The 15,028-nt window shown below is 37.3% G+C and overlaps 1 protein-coding gene and 1 long non-coding RNA gene across 2 annotated transcripts in view; one reads left to right on the plus strand and one right to left on the minus strand.

Moving 5' to 3' along the window:
- SESN1 (sestrin 1) overlaps positions 1 to 15,028 on the minus strand; it is a 118,432-nt gene that overhangs the window by 59,438 nt on the left and 43,966 nt on the right. The gene's annotated exons all lie outside the window — the stretch shown is intronic.
- Positions 1 to 15,028, plus strand: part of LOC131514667 (uncharacterized) — a 35,467-nt gene that overhangs the window by 9,521 nt on the left and 10,918 nt on the right. The window contains exon 2 of the long non-coding RNA XR_009263198.1: positions 7,860 to 8,010. This is a non-coding gene — a long non-coding RNA (uncharacterized LOC131514667). The remainder of the gene's footprint in view (positions 1 to 7,859; positions 8,011 to 15,028) is intronic.

The following is a 15,028-nucleotide window of genomic DNA, read 5'->3' on the forward strand; positions in this document are numbered from 1 at the left end:
TCCCCACTGAACAGTAATGCTCCTCACTATATCCCACAACTGGCAATGTCAGCAGAGGAGACCTCATGGGGAACCTAGATATCCATTCACACCACAAGAAATGAACATCCCTCCTTCTCTGCTAGGGTAGGGTCAGAGGAGGCCTAGAGGAAAGTCAGGACTCTCAACATAGCCCAGTGGTCATGAGGTTACCCCTACCTTGTTGTGCCATGGGAGCAGTAACAAGGCAATCCTACTGTTTCCAGCCAGGAAGGTATCATTGGAGATCTGGTAGAGAGCTGGAACTTGTACCTTTTCCCACGAGTAAGAAAGAGGTCCCCTTGGCCCTCTGCTTGGGTGTTGATGGAGGCCAACTGGGGACCCTGGATTTCTACTTCCACCATGGAGGGGAAGCAGTGCCTGCTCTTTCCCTTTCTGGAGAAATTTTAGACAAAACCAACTAAAATGGGATATTTAAGCAAGATGAACCTACAGCTGTTTTATACTTAGTGACGAAAGACTATCTTTCCCCTAAGACTGGAAACAAGGCAAGTATATCTACTGTCATCACTCCTACTTAGCATAGTACTAGACATTCTAGTCAATATGATAATGTAAGAAATAAATGAAATAAAAGGCATAAATATCATAAAGGAAAAAATAAAACTGTTCCTATTTGCAGATGCCATGATTGTCTATACAGAAAATCACAAGGAATCTACAAAAAAAAATCCTCTTAGAATAATTTTTTTTTTTTTTGTTTAAGTCTCAGGTAACTTTAATGAAAGCATCCGCAGTCCTTGCCCCCATGGTGGTATATGGATGGCTAAGCTCAAAACAGAAATGCAGCTGCTGAAACCAGTCACCATGCTGAGGCAGTTGAGCTTAATGCTCCAGATTCAGGGGCCAAGGCAGGAAAGTATTACTTCTCATGGCAAAGTCCAGCAGCCAGGCCTCGTAGAAGGTCATGTCCGGGCTCTAGGCTTTTACTGGCCCTAGGCTCGCTTTACCATCCCACAGACCCATGTGTGAGATGGGACGACAGAAGCAGCCAGGGATCCAAAGTGACCATAGCCACTGTGGCCCAGCGAAGGAGCACTTTTAGAGCTACACAAGAAGGAGTGGTCATTCCATCATTAAAGGTCAGCAAGGTTGCAGGACATAAGGTTAATATACAAAAGTCAATTGCTTTCCTATATACCAGCAATAAACTACTGAAATTTGAAATAAAAAAAATTACACCAGCACAGGAAAAAATAAAATACTTAGGTATAAATCTAACAAAATACATATGGGATCTATACGCTTAAAACTACAAAAAATTCTGATTAAAAAAAAAAAAATCTAAATAAATGGAGAAATACTCCATGTTCATGGATTAGAAGATTCAATATAGGATCCAATAAAAATCCTGGCAAGCTGTTTTGTAGATATAAACAAACTGATTCTGGGGCACCTGGGTGGCTCAGTTGGTTGAGCATCCGCCTTCGGCTCAGGTCATAATCTCGCGGTCTGTGAGTTCGAGCCCCGTGTCAGGCTCTGTGCTGACAACTCAGAGCCTGGAGCCTGCTTCGGATTCTGTGTCTCCCTCTCTCTCTGTCCCTCCCCCGCTCATGCTCTGTCAAAAATTAATAAACATTAAAAAAATAAATAAACTGATTCTAAAGTTTATATAAAAAAGGCAAAAGACCTAGAATAGCCAAAAGAATGGTGAAGAACAGTCACACTACCTGAGTTTAAGACTTACTATAAAGCTACAGTAATCAAGACAGCATGGTATTAGTAAAAGAATAGACACATATTTCCATGGAACACAGCAGAGAACTCAGAAATAGACCCATACAAATAGTCAACTGATCACTGATTGACAAAGGATCAAAGGTAATAAGGATAATATTTTCAACAAATGATGCTGGAACAATTGGACATCTGCATGCTAAAAAGAAAAAAAAAAAAGAAAGAAGAAAAAAGAACTTAGACACAGACCTTACAGCTCTCAGAAAAATTAACTCAAAATATTCTTGTTTTTAAATTTAGGATCACAGACCTAAATGTAACACAGACAGCCATAAAAATTTTTGTAAGAAAACATAATATCTAGATGACTTTTAACTTGGCGATGACTTTTTAGATACAACACCAAAAGTATAACGTATTAAAAAAATTGATAAGTTGGTCTTTATTAAAATTAAAACCTTCTGTTTTGTGGCAGAAACTTATGAAAAGACAAGCCACAGAATGGTAGAAAATATCTGCAAATCACTTATTTGAGAAAAGATTTGTATGTAAAATATATTTTAAAAAACCTTTTAACCCTCAACAATAAAACAACCCAATTAAAAAGTGGACAGAATACATAAACATATACCTTACCAAGGAAAATATAGACATGGCAAAAAGCATGTGAAAAAAAATCATTTGTCATTAGAGAATTACAAATTAAAATGACAATGAAGTATCATCAAATATCTATTAGAAAAACTAAAAATTTAAAAAATTGACAAATGCTGGTGAGGATGTAGAAATAAGAATTCTCATTCATTGTTAGGGGAATGCAAAATGTACAGCTACTTTGGAAGACAGTTTCCTAATTTCTTACAAAGCTAAAAATAATCTAGCTATACAATCCAGTAATCATGTTCATATGCTTTTACGCAACTATTCTGAAAACCTGCGCATGAATGTTTATAGCAGCTTTATCCTTAATTGCCAAACACTGGAAGCAACCAAAATGTCCTTCAATAGTGAATGAATAAACAAACTATGATACAAATACCAATGGAATATTAAGTGATAAAAAGAAAGAAGCTATCCAGTCATAAAAGGGCATGGATGAACCTTAAATGTGAATTGCCAACTGAAAAGAACCAGTATGAAATGGCTACCTACTACATGTATGATTCTACTTATGTGGCATTCTAGAAAAGGCAAAACCATAGAGATAGTACAAAGATCAGTGGCTGCCACAAGTTTGGAGGAAGATGGGAGGGTTGAATAGGTTGAAGTACAGGGAATTTCTTAGGTGGTGAAATTATTCTGTACAGTCCTGATATGATAGATATATACAACATTATGCATTTGGGAAAACTCAAAGAACTTTACAGCACAGAAGTAAAACTTAACACAAATTAAAAAAAAAAAAACATTTAGAAGGTTGGGGGAATCCCAGGAAGCAATGCAGACTGTGAAAAGATAACCTAACTGAATTAACAAATGCATGAAACAATTTTACTGACAGGGGTAGAGGAAAAATGTGTTGACCTAAGCAACTTTGAAAGTGAGTAGAGTCTGTAAGACTAAAACAAAAGGAAATGCATGTAAGAACTATGCTCTCATTGATGAAGTTGTTTCTCATGGGCATATGGGTTAACAATTCTATACTGCTATACATTTATGATGAAAGCAAGTAAGTGGATGGTGGATGGTATGAGCCAGATATCTCCTGTTGGAGTGGGAATTTACAGATAAGTAAGAGGAGGAATATAAAATGATCCTTGTGGTAACAGAGTTAGAGATATCATTCAGAGTCATGCTTAGCTTACATAGAGATGGTTACATATACAATATTTAAAGATATATGCATATATATTGGTTTGTACATATATATTTCCTTGCTTTGTCTGCTAAGAGGGCCTCAAATCAATGAATGACACTCTACTAGCAAAAACGCACACCTAGTTGATGTCTCTCTAGTCATTTTGGTAGTCTAAAGCTCATTCTTAAGTAGATTCTACAGAAGTGTTCATAGGAAATAAATTCTCTGAGCTCATACATATTGATAACTTAATTGTTTTTACCTAAAACTTAGAAAATTCTTGGCTCACACTTTAAGTATCTTAAAAATGTTGCTCTGTTTTCTTTTGGTGTTGCTATTGAAAAATCTAAAGCTGATCTAATTTTCCCTTAGTATGACTATGTCTTGGTAATGGTTGTTCTGGGTCAACGTTTTTAGGCCACACAGTATATTCTTTAAACATACAGTTTTTTTGATGTCACAAAGTTTTCTTGAACTGCAGTTTTTTAGCATTCGTTCTGTTCACTTGATCTAATTTTTTCTTCATTGCTTTCTATTCATCTGTATGTTGGATATTCTCTGCCTATCCTTAATATGTCACTTCTCACAAATCCTTTCCATTTTTTTGCCATTTTTCTTTAAAACAATTTTTTTAAGGTTTATTCATTTTTCAGAGACAGAGACAGAACATGAGGCGGGGAGGGGCAGAGAGAGAGGGAGACACAGAATCTGAAGCAGCCTCCAGCCTCTGAGCTGTCAGCACAGAGCCTGACATGAGGCTTGAACCCACAGACCGTGACATCATGACCTGAGCTGACGTCAGATGCCTAACCGACTGAGCCATGCAGGCACCCCTTGCCATTTCTTGTCTATCCTTTTCTTATTATTTTAAAAAGAGTTTTGGGGCGCCTGGGTGGCTCAGTCGGTTAAGCTGGGAGCCTGGAGCCTGTTTCCGATTCTGTGTCTCCCTCTCTCTGACCCTCCCCTGTTCATGCTCTGTCTCTCTCTGTCTCAAAAATAAATAAAACGTTAAAACAAAAAAATTTAAAAAAAAAAAAAAGAGTTTTAATGTTTTATTCACTTTTTGAAACAGAGTGTGAGCCAGGGAGGGGCAGAGAGAGAGAGAGAGAGACACAGAATCTGAAGCAGGCTCCTCGCTGTCAATGCAGAGCCTGATGTGGGGCTCGAACTCACCAACTGTGAGATCATGACCTGCGTCATAGCTGGACACTTAACCAACTGAGCCACCTAGGTGCCCCTCTAGCCTTTAAAAAAAAAAACACAAAGTTTATTTACTTATTTTGAGAGAGATAGAATGAGTGGAGGAGGGACAGAATCCCAAGCAGGCTCCATGCTGTCAGTGCAGAGCCTGACACGGGGCTTGATCTCACAAACCATGAGATCATGACCTGAGCCAAAATCAAGAGACAGATAGACACTTAACCAACTGAGCCACCCAGGCACCCTTCTTTTCTATTCTTAAAGGTTTCTGCTTTTCTTTCTTCAATTTTTCTTATGGCATTATTTATTTGGACTTGTGTTCCTTCTAGTTTAATTCATTTCTTGTTATTATTTTTCTTTTACTTCCAATTATTTGCAGTTATGTTACCTCACTTCTGAGTTTCTCTAATTCTGATTTTTGTTGTTCTTTCATTTGTTAAATCATTTTCTTAATGTCTTTTAACTTATTTAAAATAGGTTACAGTATTTGACTAGTCTTTCAAACATGCTTTCATTTTCTGTAGGTATTATTCAATTTTTATTTTTTTCTTATAATAGCATATTGCTCATTTTTATATGAAATTTGCTTTCTTGAACTTTTTGAATGAGATTGGGTCAGCATAGATTTTCTAACTTCACAGAATTCTCTCCTCTGTTGTTTTTGTGTAGTGTTCAAAACTAAAGCAGTTTGCTTTCAGCAAGTGTTTGGGCTCCATTCTCTTCTGCCATAGACTTTCTTTTCCTTTCAACTATATTGCTCCTATTCTACTCATTTCTATTCCACCCCCAGCAACTGTTCCTTAATAATAAGACCCTGTCCTAGAAAGAGGCCACAGAAATGTGGGTTTTAAGAGTTCATAAAAGCTTTACCACTCCAGCCTTTTTGGTTCTTATGGTGGATATTTTGCACTTACCTGTTTTTGGAATGAGCAAAATTCCTCCCAGTATCAGCCAGTGTTTGCAGCTTGGCCAGCTGTATTTTCCAATAAATATCTGTTGGCTAGTTTAGGGTTTTCCTCTTCTTGGGTCTTTCAGATACTGCCCCATTGTTTCTTTCTTTTACTTCCATCCCAAGAACTGATACCATAAAGGTCTTGTCTTACTTCATTTCTTTCACAATTGACAATGTTGACCAATTTTTTCTAAAGTCTCTCCTCCCTTACTATCCTGAAAGATCCTCTTTCAAGTTTCATCCTCTGTTTCTTGCTACTCAATATCAATCTCCTTTATGGATTCTTTTTCCTCCACTGTTTTCTTGTAATAGATGTTATAATAGATGTGTTACATCTATCCTCAGCCGCCTTATTGTGTATCTTGTCCCTGGTGATCTCACTCTTGCATAACTTCAACAATGAATGCTGATCAAGGCTATAATTACATCTTAGTCCTTTCTCCTGAATTTGAGACCCACTTTTCTAGCTACCTAATATATTTCACCTTGCTATCCCACAGCCATCTGAAATCTAACATATTAAATGCCAAACTCATCACCTTTCTCCCACTCATGCCGCTACAGTATTATTTGTTTTATTCTCTCCATGAAGGCGTCATTGTACATCTGGTTGTCCAGTTGCAAAAACCTCCAAGTCCTTATCTAGGCCTCGAGGTCTCCTTTACTAATCTCTTGCCAAGTTCTAAATACTCCACAACTGAAAAACTGTCAAATCTACTCTCTTACCCTCAACCTGAACCCCATCAGTGGGGTCCCTGTCTGTGTCTCTCCTGGATTATAACAGCAGCCTCTTTTCTTCACAATCTTTCTAAATTGCAGATCTATGATATTGCAGTTCTTCATAGGCTCCCCTTAACTTTCAAAATAACATCCAGATTCTTCATATGGCACACAATTCCCATCTAGATCTTGTCTCTGCCTGCCTCTCCATTCATACTGAGTACAACCTACAGTTTCTCAGACATGGCAACTCTCACAATCCTGTGCTTTTGTGCATGCTGATCTCTCTGACTGGAGCCCCTTATCTTCTACCTCTTTAACTGGCTACTCCTCACTCAGGCTTTAGGAGCCAGTTGAGGCTTTTACCCTTCTACAGTCTTTCCTGGCATTCACTTTCTGTGTTCCCTTATTCCAACCATTCAAAGCCCACAGTAGAACATTCCTTCAGAGGACTTATTGCTATGTATTACAACTGTCTATTTACCTGTCTATCTTGCCCTCTGTGAGCTCCTCAAGGGTTAGGCTTTTGTCTTATCTGTTCCCCCAGTGCGCAGGGTAGATAAGAAAAATGTTCCTTAAATAAACAAGTTAATGTGAAGCATGATGTAGAGAACTCAACAGAAATAAGAATTTGCTTTTGAATCTGTATAGATTGAAAAAAATGTATCCCATTATTTGTTTTTAAAGAATGACCAATTCCTAAACATCCAATAATTCACACACTGGAACACAGGAAGTAGAAAATGTTACATTCACAAGATTTAAAAAATCTAATGTAACATTTTTGCTCCTATTAACATTCAGTGAAACAGTGGTAAGAAAAGTGTCCTTCATAAATAACCCCCTGTAAGCTTTTGTCTTTTAAAAAGACTTAAATAAACATTAACCACCCCCAAATGGCTCTCCTAATAGGTGTTGTAGGCAGTTTATCACAGATGAATGATTTGAGGATCCACCTTCCTGAAACATTCCTCCAATGACCTTGCCTATTTACCTTGAGATCTATACCGTCAGTATTGCTTCACTGGGTTTAGTCACCAAAGCAGTTAAGACTACTTCTCAAGGGCTGCTGTTACAATATAGCAACTACCAAGGAAATAAGGTTATGCTCTGAAAGGCGGCCACCTTCTCTAGTCTCTCCCTTTAACACAAACATATTTGTAAGATCCAGTAGGAAGGGCCTGTCAAAATTTTCCGCAGAGGCATCTTAATCTCTGAGGGGAGAGAGCTCCTTCCACGGGCGATAAAGTGGTGATTGACTCAAGAGTAACTGGCCACAAGTAGGACAATTATTTATATCAAATTTTGTTATCTCAGTCTTTAATATAGGCATGCTTATTTTTTAACACAAAATAATGTTTTTAATTACTTACCAGTTGAATTATCTATCTCATCACCAGACCTGCCCTTCTTTTCTCCCTCCAAAGCCCATCCCATTCTAAATTCCAGGAAGGTATGTTGTATTTATTCTAGGTGAAAAGAGGATATACAGATTTCACTACAAGGTGCAAGAGAAAATCATACTGGAAAGGACAGCACAGCTGGCATAAGAGTGGCAGTAGCAGGATTCCAAACATGTTAGACAACAGCACTTCATCTGGGAGAAACTTAAAAGCTTCACAAGGTAAGATATATTTTAATTTAAAACACTAAAAAGTAGTACCATCAATGAAAAGGAAATCTACTTCTAAGTGTACCAAAAAGGTTGTAGGGCAAATGAAGGAAATTTGCATTTGTTGAGATATAAACAGGAGTGTTCTATAAGAGGGGTATTAATTATTACGAATGACAAACTCTGCAAATACAAAATAGAACCCAAATCACTGGTTGCATAATTCAAAATTTACATGTAATAAAGTCAAGGCAAGAGATTCAAGTCATGGCTTGTCAAATATTTACTTCACTAATATATAGCCATTGACCTCAGGCTGTAATCATATTCCAATTTATGAAATTGAGCCTGTAAAGAGTGAGAGGGCAAGTACTTAAAACATTTTAACTGTTTACTTCTCTATTTCCTCTACTAAACAGCCCTTATCTCTTGAGGACAGGGGTGGGATATAGAATTTCTATTCCTTTTGCTTAGCATACTTTTTGCACAAAGCTTACTTTCAACAAACATTTGTAGAATGTATGTATATATGTCTATCATTCATTCATTCATTCATTCAATCTCTATAAGACCTGGAAAATATCTTGGCACATCAGAAGAGGGAAAAGTGGTATCCAAAAAAGAAGACCGAAGATATTTATTATTTATATTAATATATTTCATAATAGTATCTACTGATATATCACATCTATCATACTGAAGTAAATTATATATTATATTAATGTATATACTTTAATAACATAGAACTGAAAGGAAGTTAACTTATGTAAAACTTTTTGAAAACATTTTTTAATGTTTATTTATTTTTGAGAGAGGGAGAGACAGAGTGCAAGCAGGGGAAGAGCAGAGAGAAAGGGAGGCACAGAATCCGAAGCAGGCTCCAGGCTCTGAGCTGTCAGCACAGAGCCCAACACAGGGCTCAAACTCATGAACACTGAGATCATGACCTAAGTCGAAGTCGGATGCTCAACCGACTGAGCCACCCAGGCACCCCTTACATAAAACTTTAAAGGTGGTGTCTATCTGCAACAGCACCTACTAGGTAGCAGTAAACACATTCCAAGCTTAGAAAAGACATGGATTTTTTTTTTATCATTGAAAAAAAAACATTTCAACTTACAGTGGGTTACAGAGTTACTATTCGGCTAAGGAAAGAAACATACATTAAAAGTAGACTTAAAATATATACAAATTATTGCAAGAGGAATAAAGTTATTTGGAATGGTCTAAAAATTTGGTGAAATTAGCTTCCTAAAAGAAATAAACACCCAATCAATCTCCAACTTTCACAAAACCTATCTATACAAACGGACAAGCAGAAGTTACCTCCCATTATCCAGATCATAACACCAGACTTACACAATCCTTAACCAACTTCTCTAAGCCTAATGGCAAATGTTCTGTTTTCCAGTTTGACCACAGGAAGGGCAACTTTCCAAGAGACCTATCTTTTCTTAGTAAGCATGCAGAATTAATAAAGTACTAGTGCCAACAAATAATTACCCACTACTAGCCTCCCTTTCCAGTCTCTGGATCCCAGTTGAGAATGAGGAGACAAGAAGGAAAAAACATCAAGCTTCTACTGCTTAGGTAGGGGATATGTGGTGCTTAAAATACACATTACCATAGGAATATTGTTAGAAGCGGTAGTTTATTATGGTAAAAATTGTTCAATCAGCATAACAGCAAATAAGAATGGGCTGAATGTTTTTTGTGTGAGCTGATCCTTGAAGCTAATCACCAAGTATTAATACTGCTTATACACAGACATATAAGCGGCAGTCCTAAATAACTGATATACAAACTAACTTCTGGAACAAACAGGAAACCTGTTAAGACACAGAAAAACTCATTTTAGAGATTAGTTTCACAGTGGTTTAACAATTCTTTTGGATGAGGAGCTTTAGAGTTGGTTTTACAAAATATCAGGGTTTCATAAAGTTTCAAAGAGAATTAGAAAGATTTAAAAGTTATTTACTGAACACTTGAAATGAGTCAGACTATAATGGTGCCAACTTTAGTGATAATGTAACAAGTCAGCTGATTATTTTAACATTAAGGGAGTACGATAAGCGGCAACATTGTGTATTGAGTAACACCATGTGAACTGACTCTGAAAGAAAAAAAAAATGTAACCCTTTACAGAATGTTTAAATCGGGTCCCCCTTATCACCTTTGTGCTGGACTATTCTGTCAAAGATAGGAATCTAAGGTATGAAAAACATTAGAAGAACAGTAAAATTGCAGAGTCTGGAAATCATAGCTACTGGTTTTCTTTTTTTCTGTGACATTTCTTTTTAATGTGATATCAATAGTTTCGAGGAAAGATGTGGAAGAGGAGTTTCAAACCAAAGTCACACAGATAGCTGTAATATCTCAAAATGGAAATTCCATTAAGACAGGGATTTTTGGCTATTGATTTTTGCCTCATCCCTTTGGCCCAGGATAGTGCTTGGGACTTAGCAGCTGCTCAGTATATACTTGTTGAATAAATCAACGAACAAAAAGTACAGTATCCCCCTATAAAGTTTAGAAATACTTAAAGTTTTAAAGATAAGTTTTGTTAATATAAAAGTTTTGCTGTGAGAAAATATTTTATAAACATAGGATGTCCTTATAGATACAGATCAATTTTAATTGATCACAATTCTACCACTCAGAGATAAAAAGTCATTGTTAATATGATATACTTCTAGTTTTTTCTTATGCTTATTTTTACATAGTTGAAATAAAAAAAATTGCTTAAAATAGTCTAGCTAGGCTTCATTGTACAAATGGGCATTTTACAGGGGCGCCTGGGTGGCTCAGTCGGTTAAGCGTCCGACTTCAGCTCAGGTCACTTCAGCTCAGGTCACGATCTCGCGGTCCGTGAGTTCGAGCCCCGCGTCGGGCTCTGGGCTGATGGCCCAGAGCCTGGAGCCTGCTTCCGATTCTGTGTCTCCCTCTCTCTCTGCCCCTCCCCCGTTCATGCTCTGTCTCTCTCTGTCTCAAAAATAAATAAAACGTTAAAAAAAATTTTAAAAAAAACAAATGGGCATTTTACATTGCATTTGTACATTATATTTTTAGTGTAAGTCTTTTCCGATGTTATTGAAAGCAAGGATCTTCTTTATTTAATACTTTTTAAATGTTTACTCAAACATTCTGAAACACTTGAAAACAATTTTTAGGGACAAATCAGTTTTATATAAGGTACTTGTACTAGATTATTCTCTAGCCATTGGTACTGAATTGGTGATCTAGAGGCTGAATGCAAGACTATCCTATAGGAAACATTAGTATTATGTATGCTGTTTTGAGAGGAGACAGGATATGTTTCTAGTTCATTCATTTGTTTAACCACTCAACAAATATTTATTATGGGTTTACTATGGGTTATAGAGTTTATAATCTAATGAAGGGAAGGGAGACCGACATTAACTGATCAACAATTTAAACTCACAATTGTGATAAGTTGTAAATGTCAGGAATAAGAGGTATATGGTCAGATGTCTCTATATAATAAAAGAAGTTGGCCTAGACATTTTGGTAGTGGTGTGTGTGTGTGTGTATCAGAGAATTGGGAGCAGGTGGTGGGCTGGAAGTAATTTTATCTAACATTTATTGAGTAACTCACCAATGGTAATCAGGCCCTGTACTATGTTGTGTACTTTACACAGTGTATCTCATTTTCTCATTTAATAATCACAGTATCATATGAATCAGAGTGATTTGCCCCCATTTACGGATAAAGAAATTGGGGCTCAGAGAGAAGTCAAATAAGTTATTTAGGATTATATTGCCAGTAAATAATGGCCTGGGAGGATGAGCCAGACAATAAGGCAGCAGGGTTTAAAGTCACATTATATGTCATATATTCCACTTTCCAGCATAATTGACATTTATACTGAAATGTAAAGGATTAGTAGATTAAGTTAATATAGCATGAGGGGTGGGGGTGGGGGAGAAGGGAAGAACATTCCTTGCAAACTGAGAGACATGAGTAAAGCTCTGAGATAGGAGGGGCTACAGTGAATCAAAGAGGGAACAAAAACAGTTCAAAGCCAGTGAACTAAGTAGGAACACAGACTAAGGGGAAATATGGAGATGAGACAAAGAACAGACAGCACCTGGGCAATGAAAACCCTCATGGGCCACATCAAGGATGGTGACTTCAGTCCTATATGTAATGAAAAGGCACAAGATGCTTTCACTGCTTTTATATGAAATTCAAAATTTTGAGGGGAAGAAAATTCACAAAGTTGGATTTAATGAAGGTACAGAAAGATGAATATTTGCTCATTTGAAAATATTTCCTGGGACCTATTGTATCTGTATCAATAAATCTGAATACTTCAGGAACAAAAGTGGTGGCTTTTAAATACCTTTTAAAATAAACTCAAAAAAATAAAAAATAAAAGAAATCAAATGAAGATAAATTAAAAAGAGGATTCTATAAAGAGAGAGTACTAGAAAATGACTTTGGGCTAGGTTGCAACAGATGTAGCTGATATTTAATCAGTTGATATTTAATGCAGAGGCATATGGAGGCCCCAGGGATAAGCTAGAAGCAGAGAAAGTTGACAGCAATTTCACACATAGTAGTCCATGAATGATGATATCACAGAGTTATGAAAATGAAAACAGTAAACATACCATAGAGAATAAGCTGAAAAAAACTAGGCTATTCATCAGGCTGTGAGAGGTGAGGGCAGAGGGGAAGTCTCCAAGATATGGTCTTAAAATATCCTCCCTATAGGCCAACAATTCTAATACAACAAGATTGTATGTTGTGTAGAAACTGCTACTTCCAATGGATTTGACCGCTGAGTAATCTTTTGTGATCTCTGTTAACATGCAGATGTTGCGATATGCATTTATGCATTCATTCCAATCCCATAGGTTCAGTATGTTTTCACTTCCGTTTTTCTGAGTTATTATGAATTATGGCAATAAAAATGCATTTCATCTAGAAGGTATTTTTTATAAATGATAAAGCCATATTTATTTATTTATTTATTCATTCATTCTGAATATACATGGCAGCTTCCTTTGATAATATTTACTTATTTTTTAACCTTTTCTATTTATTTATTTATTTATTTTTAATTTATATCCAAGTTAGTTAGCGTAAGTGCAATAATGATTACAGGAGTAGAAGCCACTGATTCATCCCCTACATATAACACCCAGTGCTCATCCCAACAAGTATCCTCCTTAATGCCCATTGCCCATTTAGCCCACACACCCCCCATAACCCCTCCAGAAACCCTCTTTGTTCTCTATATTTAAGAGTCTCTTATGTTTTGTCCCCTTCCCTGTTTTTGTTTTTTTTTTAACGTTTATTTATTTTTGAGACAGAAAGAGACAGAGCATGAACGGGGGAGGAGCAGAGAGAGAGGGAGACACAGAATCGGAAGCAGGCTCCAGGCTCTGGGCCATCAGCCCAGAGCCCGACGCGGGGCTCGAACTCACGGACCGTGAGATCGTGACCTGAGCTGAAGTCGGACGCTTAACCGACTGAGCCACCCAGGCGCCCCTCCCCTTCCCTGTTTTTATATTACTTTTGTTTCCCTTCTCTTATGTTCATCTATTTTGTATCTTTTTTTATTTTTAATTTTTTTTTCAACGTTTTTTTAAATTTATTTTTGGGACAGAGAGAGACAGAGCATGAACGGGGGAGGGGCAGAGAGAGAGGGAGACACAGAATCGGAAACAGGCTCCAGGCTCCGAGCCATCAGCCCAGAGCCTGACGCGGGGCTCGAACTCACGGACCGCGAGATCGTGACCTGAGCTGAAGTCGGACGCTTAACCGACTGCGCCACCCAGGCGCCCCTGTTTTGTATCTTAAATTCCACATATGAGTAACTCATATAGCTGTCTTTCTCTAATTTCGCTTACCATAATACACTCTAGTTCCATCCCCGTTGTTGTAAATAGCAAGATTTCATTCTTTTCATTCACTAATATTCCATTGTATTTATATACCACATCTTCTTTATCCATTCATCCATCGATGGACATTTCCATACTTTGGCTCTTGTTGATAGCACTGCTATAAACATGGGGGTGCATGTGCCCCTTCAAAACAGCACACCTGTATCCTTCAGATAAATACCTAGGTAGTGTAATTGCTGGGTCGTAGGGTAGTTCTATTTCTAATTTTTGAGGAACCTCCATATTGTTTTCCAGAGTGGCTGCACCAGTTTGCATTCCCACCAGCAGTGCAAAAGGGTTCTCCTTTCTCTGCATCCTCACCAACATCTGTCATTGCCTGAGTTGTTAATTTTAGCCATTCCGTCAGGTGTGAGGTGGTATCTCATTGTGGTTTTGATTTGTATTTCCCTGATGATGAGCGATGTTGGACATTTTTTCATGGTCTGTTAGTCATCTGGATGTCTTCTTTGGAGAAGTGTCTATTCATGTCTTTCGCCCATTTATTCACTGGATTGTTTTCTGGGTGTTGAGTTTGATAAGTTCTTTATAAATTTTGGATACTAACCCTTTATCTGATATGTCATTTGCAAATATCTTCTCCATCTTTGCCTTTTAGTTGTGCTGATTGTTACCTTTGCCTCATGGAAACTTTTTATCTTGATAGATTTTTGCTTTAGTTTCCTTGCCTCTGGAGACATGTTCAGTAAGAAGTTGCTGCGGCCGAGGTCAATGATCTTTTTGCCTGCTTTCTCCTTGAGGATTTTGATGGCTTCCTGTCTTACACTGGAGGTCTTTCATACATTTTGAGTTTATTTTTTGTGTATAAGATAAGAAAATGGTCCAGGTTCATTCTTCTGCATGTCGCTGTCCAGTTTTCTCAACACCATTTGCTGAAGAGACTGTCTTTATTCCATTGGATATTCTTTCCTGCTTTGTCAGAGATTCATTGGCCATATGTTTGTGGGTCCATCTCTGGGTGCTCTATTCTGTTCCATTGATCTCAGTGTCTGTTTTTGTGCCAGTACCATACAGTCTTGATGATTATAGCTTTGTAATATATCTTGAAGTCCAGAATTGTGATGCCTCCAGACTTGGTTTTCTTTTTCAGGATTGC

The sequence above is a fragment of the Neofelis nebulosa genome, chromosome 6 (genome assembly GCF_028018385.1).
Source record: "Neofelis nebulosa isolate mNeoNeb1 chromosome 6, mNeoNeb1.pri, whole genome shotgun sequence".
In the NCBI taxonomy this organism is placed as follows: domain Eukaryota; kingdom Metazoa; phylum Chordata; class Mammalia; order Carnivora; family Felidae; genus Neofelis; species Neofelis nebulosa.